Source organism: Moschus berezovskii, chromosome 2 (assembly GCF_049115385.1).
Source record: "Moschus berezovskii isolate FMDL1 chromosome 2, NW_MosBer_1.0, whole genome shotgun sequence".
Taxonomy (NCBI): domain Eukaryota; kingdom Metazoa; phylum Chordata; class Mammalia; order Artiodactyla; family Moschidae; genus Moschus; species Moschus berezovskii.
The window spans coordinates 26,165,486-26,180,924 of NC_142461.1; positions in this window are offsets into that span (position 1 = coordinate 26,165,486).

Below are 15,439 nucleotides of genomic sequence, written 5' to 3' on the forward strand. Positions count from 1 at the left end.
GTATGGTACTTTTAAGTTTCACTTTTCTTCAATAATACTCATTCCTCAGGGGACCTTATCCAGTCTCATAACTAAAATAATCTATATGCCAGTGAGTCTCAAATACAACATGTACCACTAAGTTCTCTCCAGAACTTCAGATGCTTCCATCCAAATGTCTACTCCACATTATTACTTTGAATGTGTAGGCATCTACATTCTGAATTCAGTCTGTTTGTTGAATTGCTGTTGTTCAGTGGCTCAGTTGTGTCAGACTCTTTGTGACCCCATGGACCATAGCACACCAGGCTTCCCTGTCCTTCACCATCTGCCAGAGTTTGCTCAGACTCATGTCCATTGAGTCAGTGATGCCATCTAACCATCTCACGTTCTGTTGTCCCTTCTCCTCCTGCCTTCTATCTTTCCCAGCATCAGGGTCTTTTCCAATGAGTTGACTCTTTGCATCAGGTGGCCAAATTATTGGAGCTTCAACTTCAGCATCAGTTCTTTCAATGAACGTTCAAGGTTGATTTCCTTTAGGATTGACTGGTCTAATCTCCTTGCTGTCCAAGTGACTCTCAAGAGTCTTCTCCAACTATACAGTTTGAAAGCATCAGTTCTTCAGTGCTCAGCCTTCTTTGTGGTCCAACTCTCACATCTGTATATGACTACTGGAAAAACCATAACCTTGAATAGACATCTCTAATTTCAAATTGAGTTATTGGTCTTTCCCCTTCTCCCAGTCTTCCCCATCTCAGTGGATGGCAACTCCATTGTTCCACTTGTTCAGTTCAAACCCCCGTGTTTCTTCTCTCTCACACACCTCACAATCTGTCAGCAGCATACCCAGAATTTGATCACTTCTTGCCAACTTTATTGCTACAACTCTTGCTCTGCCACCACTATTTTCCACCTGGATCAGTGCTACAGGCTCCTCCTTTACCCCATCCCTCCTCCACTGGCTTCCCACAACTTCATATACTATTCTTAACATGGCAGCTAGAACTAAATGTAAGGCAGAAAATCTCAGTCCTCTGCTTAAAAACTATTCTAATAATATGCAGAGTATATCACAAGAAATGCTGGACTGGATGAAGCACAAGCTAGAATCAAGATTGCCAGGAGAAATATCAATCACCTCAGATATGCAGATAACACCATTCTTATGGCAGAATATGAAGAAGAACTAAAGAGCCTCTTGATGAAAGTGAAAGAGGAGAGTGAAAAATATGGCTTAAAACTCAACATTCCGAAAACTAAAATCATGGTTTCTGGTCCCACCACTTCATGGCAAATAGTTGGGGAAACAGTGTCAGACTTTATTTTTTGGGCTTCAAAATCACTGCAGGTGGTGATTGCAGCCATGAAATTAAAAGACTTACTCCTTGGAAGGAATGTTATGACCTATCTAGACAGCATATGAAAAAGCAGAGATGTTACTTTGCCAGCACAGGTCCATCTAGTCAAAGCTATGGTTTTTCCAGTGGTCACGTATGGCTGTAAGAGTTGGACTATAAAGAAAGCTGAGCGCCGAAGAATTGATGTTTTTGAACTGTGGTGTTGGAGAAGACTCTTGAGAGTCCCTTGGACAGCAAGGAGATCCAACCAGTCCATTCTAAAGGAGATCAGTCCTGGGTGTTCATTGGAAGGACTGATGCTGAAGCTGAAATTCCAATACTTTGGTCACCTGATGCGAAGAGCTGCCTCATTTGAAAAGACCCTAATGTTGGGGAAGATTGAAGGCGGGAGGAGGAGAGGATGATAGAGGATGAGATGGTTGGATGGTATCATTGACTTAATGGACATGAGTTTGGTTAAATTCCGTGAGTTGGTGATGGACAGGGAGGCCTGGTGTGCTGCAGTCCATGGGATTGCAAAGAGTCGGCCACGACTGAGTGACTGAAGTGAACTGAAGTGAATTACACCACATCTATCATTATATTGGTCAGGCAGGCCAGACCCTGCTGAAGAAACAAACGTACCCTAACAACCTCAGTGACGTAAGGTGGTAAAGCTTTATGTTTCATTCAGGTGAGGTCTGATGTGGATCAGATGGTTCTATCCCTTTTCATCTGGAACAGTGGAACTCAAAGGACAATAGTAGGAGAGCAGAGAGATATGAAGGATGCACAGTGTCCATTACTGACTTGACCCGGAAGTGATTAACATCTCTTTTGCTCAGAGCAAGGCACATGACATGAACCACCTGCAAGGGAGCCTGGGATACGCAGAAGAGCATGTGATTGTTCTGTGAGTACTGACTCTAGTTACACATTTGTCCCAGAGGAAAATGTTAAAGGTCTTGCTATAAACTAAAGCTTTGTAAGATCCTCTTGCATCTACCCTTTCTGCACTGTAATTCTCCAATTTCATTTCTTCTATTCTCATCACCTCTTTGGCAGCCTCATTGACCTCCTTGCTATTCTGCGTACAAGTCAGGTACACTCCTACCACAGAACCTTTCAACTGCTGTTCACTCTGCCCAGAATGCTCTTCCCCCAGACATTTGCATATTTCTCCCCCTCCCTTCCATCAGATTCTAATTTAAAATTCACCTTTCAGCACCTGCCCTGACATTTCATATATCTCCCTGTCTTCCTCTATTTTTTTCTTAGTATAACATTATCCAACATGTATTTTTCTTAATTATCTTGTTTATTAATCATCTCTCCCACCAAAGCACAAGCTCTGAGAGGTTAGACCTTTTTGTTCCAACATCTAGAAAGAGCCTGGCATGTAACTGATGTGCCACTAATTGTTCAATGAATGAATAAATCATTTCTTTCTTAATGTCCTATGTCCTCTACTATCCTTTCTCTCACTTTTAAATGATATAATCCTAGATTTCTAAGTTTAGCTTCTTTCAGGCCAGACTGAGCAAACAACTTACAACATATGTTTGTGACAGAAAAGACATAAGAAAATCAACTCAGAGGATGTGCCTTGTTAATGGTTTAAGTAATGACATGCTGTGTACAGACAACATCATATTTAAATACTTCCATCTATCCATATGCCTATATCTGTTGAAATGTAAAAACTTCCAGCAATAATCCTTCCATCATATATTGAACCCAAATATGATTTAAATGATTTTCTAGTTTTACTCCATGCAGAACAGCACCCCCACTGAAATAATGATCTGAATATTTAGAGAATAAGAAACCCTTCAATCTTATGACTATGTTATGTTACACAACTCCTCTGATCTTCCTCAAAGGTGTAATTTCACATCTCTGAAATTATTTTTAATCATTCCTGCTGCTTGTTATTGGAGAATAAAAGCATACGTGTGGACAGAGTCAGTTGGAGATAGAAAGTGAAATCATGGTCTGGGTTCTTCCACAAAAAGAATTATTCTGCTGGGAACTGCCCTCATTTAGAGAAGGATGGTTAGCACCTACTGTTGGTTTCCTAGCAACAAGAAGCTTTCCCAAAGCTAAAACGGTGGGTCAAGTTTGCATCTTCTCTTTATTTTCTCATGGACTTTATGAGAAAAAATTAATCCAGAAAATCCCCAGGATATAGGATGTGTTGAAAAGGGTGTGTGTCTGATGGGAGGAAAGTGATGGTGGTTATGCACCTGGAGAGGGAGATGAGGAAGAAGGAAAGGAGGTAGGGGAGGGGGAAGAAAGATGACATAAGAGATCAGAGAAAGAATCAATGAAAACGTTAGAGGGACCAGAATTTTAGGAGTATATATTCTCACTGTAGTCCAAACAACATACATTCTAATAGAGGCTGAGAAAAATCATGCTTATTCCCCAACTTAGAGCTTATTTTGTAGGAGGAATAAATTGAACAAACAAGCAGTTTAGAACTCTGCTTTTTTTTTTTCATAAACCAAATCCACAGATTTTTCATCTGAATTCTCTAAATCTTTGATACGCTAACTATATTCAAATGTTGTTTCCTACTTGCCCGTTCCCAACCAGAGAAACTGGAAAATATATGAGGTTTGAGATCCCAGCTAAGTCTGGCTTCATTCTCTGATATCTACCTATCAGCTGTGTGACACTGACCAAATATTAACCTCCTGAGATTTCAGTCTCCTCTGGACAGCAAGGAGATCAAACCAGTAAATTCTAAAGGAAATCAACCTGAATATTATTGGAAGGATTGATGCTGAAGCTGAAGCTCCGCTACTTTGGTCACATGATGTGAAGAGCCGACTCATTGGAAAAGACCTTGATGCTGGGAAAGATTGAAGGCAGGAGAAGAAGAGGGGGACAAAGAATGAGATGTTTGGATGGCACTATCAACTAAATGGAAATGAGTTTGAGGAAACTCTGGGAGACAGTGAAGGACAGGGAAGCCTGACTTGTTGTAGCCCAAAGGATCACAGAGTTGGACACAACTTAGTGACTGAACAGCAACATAGGAAAGTAGGAGTAATCATGCTTGCCTGCGTAGACAACACTAGGCACCGTATCACTAGTGTTTTGTCCTTTCTCTTTATTAACCGTGCCCTGATTTGGTTTGGATCAACAATGTGTCTAGTTTTAAAAGGAAAGAAAATTCAACTCAGTTTTCCAGGATTCCTTGTAGGGAGGGTTACAGAGTAGTTCTGGCCAATTAGATATCAAATAGACCAATATCAAATAGACTTCTTCTCTACCCACTTTATCAGTCTCAGACAAAATACCTGAGGTGCAGCACTGATGATTGAGGGCAGGCAGAAAAAGGGGCAACAGAGGATGAGATGGTTCGATGGCATCACTGACTCGATGGACATGAGTCTGAGCAAATTCAGGGAGGTAGTGAAGGATAGGGAAGCCTGGCGTACTGCGGTTGTTGGGGTTGCAATGAGTTGACATGACTGAGTGACTGAAAAACAAAACCAACTAATCTCTAAGTTTCACTCCATTACCAACATGCTGAGCACCCTGCTTATTTAGCTTATATGCAGAGTACATCATGAGGAACGCTGGGCTGGAAGAAGCACAAGCTGGAATCAAGATTGCCAGGAGAAATATCAATAACCTCAGATATGCAGATGTCACCACCCTTATGGCAGAAAGTGAAGAGGAACTCAAAGGCCTCTTGATGAAAGTGAAAGAGGAGAGTGAAAAGGTTGACTTGAAGCTCAACAGTCAGAAAACAAAGATCATGGCATCTGGTCCCATCACTTCTTGGGAAATAGATGGGGAAACAGTGGAAACAGTGTCAGATTTTAATTTTTTGGGCTCCAAAATCACTGCAGATACTGATTGCTAAGTCACTTCAGTCGTGTCCGACTCTGTGTGACCCCCTAGACGGAAGCCCACCAGGCTCCCCCGTCCCTGGGATTCTCCAGGCAAGAACACTGGAGTGGGTTGCCATTTCCTTCTCCATTGTGTGAAAAGTGAAAGTGAAGTCGCTCAGTCGAGTCCGACCCTTAGCGACCCCACGGACTGCAGCCTACCAGGCTCCTCCATTCATGGGATTTTCTAGGCAAGAGTACTGGAGTGGCTTGCCATTGCCTTCTCCGGCAGATACTTATTGCAGCCATGAAGTTAAAAGACGCTTACTCCTTGGAAGGAAAGTTATGACCAACATAGATAGCATATTAAAAAGCAGAGACATTACTTTGCCAACCAAGGTCCATCTAGTCAAGGCTATGGTTTTTCCCGTGGTCATGTGTGGATGTGAGAGTTGGACTGTGAAGAAAGCTGATTGCCGAAGAATTGATGCTTTTGAACTGTGGTGTTGGAGAAGACTCTTGAGAGTCCCTTGGACTGCAAGGAGATCCAACCAGTCCATTCTAAAGGAGATCAATCCTGGGTGTTCATTGGAAGAACTGATGCTAAAGCTGAAACTGCAATACTTTGGCCACCACATGCGACGAGTTGACTCACTGGAAAAGAGTCTGATGCTGGGAGGGATTGGGGGCAGGAGGAGACGGGGACGACTGAGAATGAGATGGCTGGATGGCATCACCGACTCGATGGACATGAGTTTGAGTGAACTCCGGGAGTTGGTGATGGACAGGGAGGCCTGGCGTGCTGTGATTCATGGGGTCGTAAAGAGTCGGACACGGCTGAGCGACTGAACTGAACTGAAGTGGACTGAGCTTATCTGGGTTTTTAATTCCTTGATACTCTTGGAAATTCCAAGTAATTCTTCTGATTTTCACCAGCAGTTACTCTAAAACACTAAAGTTACTTGGAGTTACACTTTAGTGTAAAAAATTAAAATTATTTTTATTGCAAAAAAATAAAATTTGGTTGGCAAATTTTATTGAACTCAGGTATCAAGATGTTTACATTTATTCAGTAATTACATAATGCTTAAAGTATTGCCTAAAGAAAACTCTTTATGAAAGAGTTATAAAGGGGTAGTTGAATATTGGCTGAGTATAGTGAGTATAAGTTATCCTTTCTAAGATCTACAACTCTATTGGATCTTTAAAAAGATAGGATCTACTTAAGTCCTAAATCATTACTTCTGTCAACCTAAAGATTGAAATGACATTCAGGGGATGACACATAAACCATTAGCCCATAAAGAAGTGAGAGAGCTGGGCAACACTGCAGAAGTGTTGATCAGATATTTTCTGGCTTTCCTCTCAACAATGGCAAGCAGCCAGTTAGAGTTTATCACTCTTCTCCCTAAGAAAGTATATTGTAAAGCATTTCTGGCTTTAACATCATCTCTTTAGGGGTTAAACTGGAATAGAAGAGGGAAAGTGAGCAGGTCAGAATTATTCCAATAGGAGTGTATGTGTCTGCGCATGTATGTGTGAAAAATATGCTAGTGGTGATGAAGACGAGGAGTAGACAAGTCCAGGTGATTGCTCCAGGTTGCATTTCATAAATGAATTTCTACTTTAGGTCTAGGTCTCATGATTTTAACTTGTTTATTCTGGAGCAACTCTTGTCTTTTATCTTATGGTCAGATCTTGGGAAATCAATTGATTTTCACCAGACTTATACAAATCCAATACAAATGCAAAATATCAGTTTATTCATTTATTTTGTAAGATAGACTTGACCTAAGGAAAAGATCTAGTTTATGGGGATTAGTTTCATTCAGAAAACTCAACTGTAAATTGAAGACTTTCTTGGTAAGCAAAGATTCATCCCTCAAGAAAATTAGATGAAGCTGGAGGACAGTTTTACCAAAGAAATTATTTCTGTAGGAGAATCTCCTTTTTAAGAATGTTAATTAATTTATTAATTAATTCAGTCACACATTAAACAATTAATTTATTGTCTATCATATATACTCATACAATGTTTCCTATAGGGTTAAAATATTGATCTTTATCAACCAATACTTGATACCCATAAACTAATGTTTAATGTCAGGTCTTTTTCTTTCTGTTTTCAGTTCAATACACAAACTTCATATCCTGGCAACAAAAACCTAATGATTTATTAAAGTAGCCTAGGTTTTGGCTTATTCTACATTATTTACAAATTAGAGATTCTTTTAAAGGATGAGTAATAGAAAATGAGGGAAGATATTTATTTTAAAAGTCATCAATATCCAAATTGCAGTAATTATAGTTAATTTGATTTTTTGGATATTAAAGCTCTACAACTTCAGTGTCAGAGAATGATTATTTTTGATGATCTCTTTCTTAGATTCTGGATCTGAAATTCATGAAGTTCCCACAGTTTATCACTCACATATTACAGATATGTCTTTCTCCTCCCTTTCTTCCAGACTCCTTATGATTCTTTCTTTATAGCCTTGGTTGTCGGAGAACCATTCTGCTAGACTTCAGGTCATTCTCAGCAAGAGGTACCCTATATGTAGTTGTAGTTTTGATGTGTTTGTTGGGAGAGGTGAGCTCAGAGACTTCTTACACTTCCATCTTACCCCTTACTCCAATATATTTTATTTTTGGAAAAAAAAATAGGTTCTGTTTTTGCAAATATATTCTCACTAACTTAATGTTGTCTGTGTGCTGGATTTTAATTCAATAGTTTTATGATGTTTGCATTATTTTCCTTCTTTTAGCTAACATTAACACAAATAATATATGATGGCTGGGAATTTCCATAAAATCCAGGGAAACAGATATTATGGCAGAACTGTCTACTGTGAAATACCTTGGGGCAGGCTCTGTATAAAGAGCAACTTCTCATCTCAGAGCATTTTGCTCTGTTCATTTTTCTTTAGGTTTCTTTTGCAGCTTGAGGGTAGTATGGACAAAATTTTAAAATCATGATATTTCTTTATGCTTGATGACTTATTTTGAGGATTGTAAATATTTTATCAGAAATGTATTTCTCTACCAATGCTATTTTAGGGAATTTATTGCATTCTCGTTTGGTTTTATTTCATTCTGCTAATGCCACATACATACTAATACCTCATAATTAAATAAAAGTTAGTAGAAAATTGGGCTCATAAAATAGCTTTGTCTGTTTTCTGACATCACTTCTGACACCAAATGCATGTTGTTTTCTAATACTAACAAATTCTCCAATTACCTGATTCTCTGACTCCAACTTGGTATCCTGAAATTTAAATCAGTTCTGACACTAAGTACCCAGAGTTAGCACTAAACTTACAGGTCAAGGGCTCAGTCCCACAAGACTGCCCCCTCTTCAGATGCCAGCTACAAATGAGGTGTCCAGGATCCTCTGAATTTGGTTGGGTTACTATGTATATAGAGGTTCCCATCATCTTTTTCACAAATTTGCTATAATTTTCAATAAAACAACTCAGAGAACTCAGGAAAACACTTAAGTTTGTATGTTTATTATAAAAAATACAGTTAGAAATAGCCAAATGGAAGAGATGAAAAAGCAGAGTGGAGGTGGGAGAATGTGGGACCAAACTGCCAGCACTTCCATGTGTTCACTAACCTGGAAATTCTTCAAACGCTTCAAGAGGTTTTATGGGGGTTTCATTATGTAGACAAGATTGATTACGTCATTGGCCATTGGTGATTAATTAAATCTTTAGCCCCTCTCCCCTCCATGGAGGTCAAGGATGGTGCTAATGGTTCCAACTCCCTAATCATAGGCTTTCTGGTGACCAGCTCCCATCATGTAACTATCAAGGGAACTCCCCCCGCACCTGCTCAACCACCAGTCATCTCATTATCATACATACGACATTCTTATCACTCCAGGCACATCAAGCAGTTAAGAATCTCTGTGCTGGGATTTCCCTGGTGGTCCAGTGGTTAAGACTCCATGTTCCCAGTGCAGGGGGTCTGGGTTCAATTCCTGGTTGGAGAACTAGACCCCACATGCTGCAACTGAGGCTTGAATTTTGGAACTAAATATTGCACATGTTACAACAGAAAGATCCTGCATGCAAGATTGAAGATCCTGAGTTCCACAACTAAGATCCACATATGTATAAATGCAGTATTATATATATATTATATATCTATAATACAAATAAATATTAAAAATCTGCTAAATATAAAAACACATACACTATATATGTATACATGCATATGGTCTTCCCAGGTGGGAGTATATATATATAGCATATATATATATATGAATATATTAATTAATATATATGTTATTTTGTTGTGTATATATATATACCACAAATTAATATATATTCATTAATATAGGCACTGCAAATTATATATATACACCCACAAATTAATTCTCTTTCTATGTATACCAGAAATTAATATATACCACAGTTCAGTTCAGTTCAGTCGCTCAGTCGTGTCCGACTCTTTGAGACCCCATGAATCACAGCACGCCAGGCCTCCCTGTCCATCACCAACTCCTGGAGTTCACTCAAACTCATGTCCATCGAGCTGGTGATGCCATCCACCCATCTCATTCTCTGTCGTCCCCGTGTCCTCCCGCCCCCAATCCCTCCCAGCATCAGACTCTTTTCCAGTGAGTCAACTCGTTGCATGAGGTGGCCAAAGTATTGGAGTTTCAGTTTTAGCATCAGTCCTTCCAATGAACACCCAGGATTGATCTCCTCTAGAATGGACTGGTTGGATCTCCTTGCAGTCCAAGGGACTCTCAAGAGTCTTCTCCAGCTTGCAGTCCAAGAGACTCTCAAGAGTCTTCTCCAGCACCACTTATATACCACAAATTAATTCTCTTTCTAGGTAGTAGGCTACAGTCCATGGGGTCGCAAAGAGTCGGACATGACTGAGCGACTTCACTTTCACTTTCATACTCATTTATTAAATGAGATACACTGTTACTCCCAAATTAAGATTCATAATCATGTCTTTAAGAAAAGTCATGGTTTATGATTTAACAAATTTAGATTTAAGAAAATGTATTTTTTAGAAAATGAAATTCATGTGTGAAAATAAGACATAAATGATGTTGACCAGTGACTCTTAAGTTACATGGTAAAAAGGCATCTGTTTTTTAAAAGCCTAATCCATTACAGACTAACCCTTTAGTGTGTGTGCTCAGTCACTTCAGTCATGTCCGACTCTTCCTGACCCTATGGACTGTGGCCCGCCAGGCTCCCCGGTTCATGGAATTCTCCAAGCAAGAATACTGGAGTGAGAAAGTACAACAAACTGCATTACCTTGAAAATAAGGTAGAAAAAAAAGCAACAGATGTACAAAATACAAGTGCAAAATTTTTTACTGTAAGATTTAATAAATGGGAAATTTCTAAAAAAAGCTTATCTAAATGATTACTCTTACTCTATGTACTTATTTAGTTAAGAGCTGGTATCAACTTGTCTGTGACTGTACTTTGACTTGCACTGATACAGACTGTCAGATGTTCTCATGCCAATTTAATTAAAGTGATCCAACTTAATTAAATGAGAGCTACTAATACACTAATCATGCAAGAGTTTATTAATTTCTTGTTCAATTCATCTTTGAACATCCTCTTAGCCTAAAGAGTTAAACACTATTATTTGTGTTCTTATCTCAGCCAGAAGTAATCTTTCTATTAAATGAAGTCTCATAAGACTTAGTAGCTCTTTGAGCACATTCTGTTACCACTATCCATATGGCCTTTCCTTGGCTAAACTAACTTTTTAAGGGTTGATATCATGTTTTGTTTTTTTTTCCTTATTCAAGCCTTACTAAGTCTGTGGTAGACAAGGAGACATCCTGGCTAAATACTGCAGATTTCTAGTGAGTGACAGTAGTGGGTATGGTTCTTAAACCCAGGGAAAGTGGAATTGTTGGTTGCTCAATCGTGTCCGACTCTTTGCGACCCTATGGATTGTAGCCCACCAGGCTCCTCTGCCCATGGAATTCTCCAGGCAGAAATACTTGAGTGGGAAGCCATTCCCTTCTCCAGGGAAACTTCCCGACCGAGGTATCGAACAAGGTCTCCTGCATCACAGGCAGGTTCTTTATTGTCTGAGCCACCAGGAAAGCCATGGAGATACAAAAAATTAGCCATCCTGTTTCAAATAGGGACATTTTAATGGGTAGTACTAGCTTCAGGACTTCCTGAGGTTGGCCAGAAATTTGCTGGGCTTGAGCAGCTCTCTTTGTTCAATTCTGCTTCTTCTCTCTTATTTTCACAGGCACTGATCTCTAGTAAACATCTTAAATCTGAAACTCCATCTCAGCATCTGCTATTGGTGAACCCAATATCTAATATAGTCCCTTGAACACCCAACAAGTAAGTAAATAAAACTCCTATGCTTGGTTCTATCAGTCTGGTTAAAAAGAGCTTTTTGGTGGAATTGGGTAGTTAGTTCTGTTCAGTCGCTCAGTCGTGTCCGACTCTTTGTGACCAGATGAATTGCAGCATGCCAGGCTTCCCTGTCCATCACCAGCTCCCGGAGTTCACCCAAACCCATGTCCATTGAGTCAATGATGCCATCCAACCATCTCATTCTCTGTCGTCCCCGTCTCCTCCTGCCCCCAATCCCTCCCAGCATCAGGTGTTTTTCCAATGAGTCAACACTTCGCATCAGGTGGCCAAAGTATTGGAGGTTCAGCCTCAGCATCAGTCCTTCCAATGAACACCCAGGACTGGTCTCCTTTACGATGGACTGGTTGGATCTCCTTGCAGTCCAAGAGACTCGCAAGAGTCTTCTCCAACACCGCAGTTCAGAAGCATCAATTCTTCACCACTCAACTTTTTTCACAGTCCAACTCTTACATCCATACATGACCACTGGAAAAACTATAGCCTTGACTAGACGGACCTTGGTTGGCAAAGTAATGTCTGTGCTTTTTAATATGCTGTCTAGGTTGGTCATAACTTTCCTTCCAAGGAGTAAGCGTCTTTTAATTTCATGACTGCAATAACCATCTGCAGTGATTTTGGAGCCCCAAAAATAAAGTCTGACACTGTTTCCACTGTTTCCCCATCTATTTCCCACGAAGTGATGGGACCAGATGCCATGATGCCAGAAAACTAAAGTCTTCTGAATGTTGAGCTTTGAGCCAACTTTTTCACTCTCCACTTTCACTTTCATCACGAGGCTTTTTAGTTCCTCTTCACTTTCTGCCATAAGGGTGGTGTCATCTGCATATCTGAGGTTATTAATATTTCTCCCAGCAATCTTGATTCCAGCTTGTGCTTCTTCCAGCCCAGCGTTTCTCATGATGTACTCTGCATGTAAGTTAAATAAACAGGGTGACATTATACAGCCTGACGTACTCCTTTTCCTATTTGGAACCAGTCTGTTGTTCCATGTCTGGTTCTAACTGTTGCTTCCTGACCTGCATATAGGTTTCTCAAGAGGCAAGTCAGGTAGTCTGGTATTCCCATCTCTTTCAGAATTTTCCACAGTTTATTGTGATCCATGCAGTCAAAGGCTTTGGCATAGTCAATGAAGTAGAAATAGATGTTTTTCTGGAACTTTCTTGCTTTTTCGATGGTCCAGCATATGTTGGCAATTTGATCTCAGGTTTCTCTGCCTTTTCTAAAACCAGCTTGGGCATCTGGAAGTTCACGGTTCATGTATTGCTGAAGCCTGGCTTGGAGAATTTTGAGCATGACTTTACTACCGTGTGAGATGAGTGCAATTGTGCGGTAGTTTGAGCATTCTTTGGCATTGCCTTTCTTTGGGATTGTAATGAAAACTGACCTTTTCAGTCCTGTGGCCTCTGCTGAGTTTTCCAAATTTGCTGGCATACTGAGTGCAGCACTTTCACAGCATCATCTTTCAGGATTTGAAATAGCTCAACTGGAATTCCATCACCTCCACTAGCTTTGCTCATAGTGATGCTTTCTAAGGCCCACTTGACTAGAGAGGGATAATTGCTAGCATTGACCTCAGAGTAAGAGGGGCCAAAAATCTTTTTGAAGAGTTGCATAATGATAATGATCATAATGAAGATGATTATAGCAATGATAGAAGCTCTTGTACATGATACACTTTTATGACAACACTGTGAGAAGTTACTATTATTATTCTCAGTTTAAAAATGAGAGAACTGAACAACAGAGAGATTCAGAAATGTGCCCCTCAGCCATTAAGAGATAAGGCCAAGACCTAGATCCATCTCTCAGTCATGACTGACTTTCCTTATCTAATAATAAATGCTTCATAAGAACAGAAATTTTTGCCACTGTCTTCCCTACTGAATCCCCAACACCATGACAGAGACTATCATACAGTAGGAGCTCAATAAATATTTGTTGAATGGATAAATGACCATGAATTAAGATTTTCAAGTCAATAGAAGAAAACACTTGCTTGGATGGCAGGGATCAGTTTCTTTTTAATTAACCTATGTTATATAGCATAGTGTTTGTACACAGCACATGTACTATTGATATTTTCAAATTAAATAAAAATAGATTTTTCTATTGATTGGTATTATGTATGCTAATTTTGTATTTACTAACTTAGTCTTCACAGATTAAACCTCAGATGTCTCCTGGACAGTTACCCCTCCAGAGAGCCTCAGAAGACTCGGTGGTGAATGCATTGGCATGAAGCCTGCATCTACAAGATACTTCTTAGAGAAGCCTCCCAGGCACAGTAACTTTCCCTTCTCAAGGTATAGCTACCAGGATCTAAGGTTTGACCATTGGTGACTATGAGTGCACTCAAGGACTTGGGGTATTCACCTGGCCCAGCTGGATTAAAGATATAGTTTCCCCTGAGAATCTAACTATGAAAAAAAGAGACATCAAATATGAGAGTCTTTGAATATGAGCTATGGTAAGCCAAGTGTTTGTTGCTCAGTTGTGGCCGGCTCTTTGTGATCCCTTGGACTGTAGCCTGTCAGCCTCTTCTGTCCATGGAATTTCCCAGGCAAGAATACTGGGTGAGTTGCCATTTACCTCTCTAGGGGATCTTCCTGACCCATGGATCCCACCCAGGGATCAAACCCAGGTCTCTTGCATTGCAGGCATGTTTTTTTTACCACCTGTGCCACCAGGGAGGCCAGAATATTTAAGGCAAGATTTAATTTCTCTAGCTAACTAGGTACTCGCAATCTTTCTACAATGGAGCCACCTTGATATCTTTCAATGGAGTCCTGGTATTTTCCCTCCCTCATCCAGATTCTTTCAACCAGGCAGGTATTTCTCAGTATCTTTTCAACCAAACCCCACCCAGTATCTAGACTCTGAGTAGATATATCCTGGTTTCTTTCAACTGGGCCCCACCACCAATTACCTAAACTGAGAGGGGGAAGACACCTGCTATACTCCACCAAATAAAAAGTTACAATCTTAACCAGTACATAGAATGGTGGTTAGAAGATCTATGAATTCTTACAGCTTATGCCCCTGGAGACTTCCTGGTTCTTCCCTTGTCTGAGGCTCGCTTGTAACTGGGAGGCACCACAACTTCCCACTAACAAATGTTCTCCTTAGTTGAATCAGCACTGTTGAGTTCTGTGACTGACAACATGAAGAACCGGTACAAACTCCATGTGACTCAGAAGGTACTCGTGTCCGGTTAGCAGTGAGACATAGCCCACACGACTGGATACATTCATCTGGTCAGGTAAAACAAGAAATGCCTGGGTTCAATGGCGATGCACACAGGATCTGGAGTGAAGGTGGGAAAAAATGAGGTTTTTTTGGGTCTTTTGTTTATAACTTCAGCTGGTCAATACCAATTCACGTGTATAAAAATGAGAGACTAGCAAAGAACCATAGTTCAAAGGACTGTTGCTTTCAGTTTTGCATTTATAGAAGTGCCAAGTTTGTGAAGTTCCTATAGGCTTAGCGGGTTTGCTTAACAGTGTTTTTAAAGTTCCACTGATTTCTTTGCCTTTTGTTTTCTACTCTAAAAAGATCATTAAAGTAAGCTCTCTTTCTCATGCCATGTTGGCATTCCCAAGGAAGATTCATGATTGGATTATGTTCCCAGGCAGTATAAATCAAACCCGAGGGCAGGGATATGTTGATGGCTTGAAGTAAGTGAAAAATAAATTAGGAAACGAGAAGGCCTGGGGTACCAAAGACATAAATTAAAAATTTAAATCTCAAAAGATGAAAAACTAGGAAAAGCCACTTTGAAAACCTGGCTTAGACTTTTCTAAACGAGTGAAAATGGGGAGCAAGGGGAATAAGTTCGAAGAATGTGAATGAATTTGTTTTACATAGAAGTCATTAGAGCTCTGAAGGAGAAAGC